The sequence below is a fragment of the Arachis ipaensis genome, chromosome B01 (assembly GCF_000816755.2).
Source record: "Arachis ipaensis cultivar K30076 chromosome B01, Araip1.1, whole genome shotgun sequence".
Lineage (NCBI taxonomy): Eukaryota > Viridiplantae > Streptophyta > Magnoliopsida > Fabales > Fabaceae > Arachis > Arachis ipaensis.
The window spans coordinates 127,159,568-127,160,277 of NC_029785.2; the positions used below are offsets into that span (position 1 = coordinate 127,159,568).

The following is a 710-nucleotide window of genomic DNA, read 5'->3' on the forward strand; positions in this document are numbered from 1 at the left end:
CAATCTGGATGAGACAGATTCTGGCACAGCAATGTTACATCAACAAAAACAACTATACCCACTACGAATCAGAAAAAAAAAATCAACAATCTGTCATTAACTAGTTCAACAATATAACAAGTATAACTCAACAATATATACATAATCAACAATCTGCCATTAACCTATCAGTTATTCACTCCCTTCATCAAATTAAAATCCAACTAAATAACTAAAAAAAACAGAGAACATATTTCACAGTTTGGAGACCAACCTGGATGAGGCAGATTCCGGCGACGGAGAGACAGCACAGCAGCAGCGACGGAGGAGACGCGACGGAGAGGTAGCACCGCAGCAGCGACGCAGGAGACGCGACGACGATGACGAGAGACGCGGAGCCACGAACCCGACGTACTCGGACACACTGTGAAGCCGGCGAGACGAAGCAGAGGAAGAGAACCTTCGAGACTGAGAGAGACTGCGAGGAAGAGAGTGTTGGTGTGATGAGGGGAGGAAGAGACTCGAGAAGTTGAGACTCGAGATTGTTGGTGTGATGAGGTGAGGAAGAGAGGCTTCCAGAGCTCCAGCCTCCAGGTCCAGGGGTCAGGGGAGGGGTACTGGGGATTGGGGTAGCCGTTTAGGCAGCGTTAGGGCTTTTTCTCTCTTTTTTTAAAGAAACAAAACGACAGCGTTTTCGGCAAGAAAAGAAAAAAAAAAAAAAAAAAAGAGAT

At 46.1% G+C, this 710-nt stretch overlaps 1 protein-coding gene and 1 long non-coding RNA gene across 2 annotated transcripts in view; both read right to left on the reverse strand.

The window, feature by feature from the left end:
* The window catches only part of LOC107612768, a 3,700-nt gene extending 2,997 nt beyond the window's left edge, over window positions 1–703 (reverse strand). Inside the window, exon 1 of the long non-coding RNA XR_002348388.1 lies at window positions 254–703. This is a non-coding gene — a long non-coding RNA (uncharacterized LOC107612768). The remainder of the gene's footprint in view (window positions 1–253) is intronic.
* Window positions 1–710, reverse strand: part of LOC107619864 (phosphoribosylaminoimidazole-succinocarboxamide synthase, chloroplastic-like) — a 55,629-nt gene that overhangs the window by 5,637 nt on the left and 49,282 nt on the right. The gene's annotated exons all lie outside the window — the stretch shown is intronic.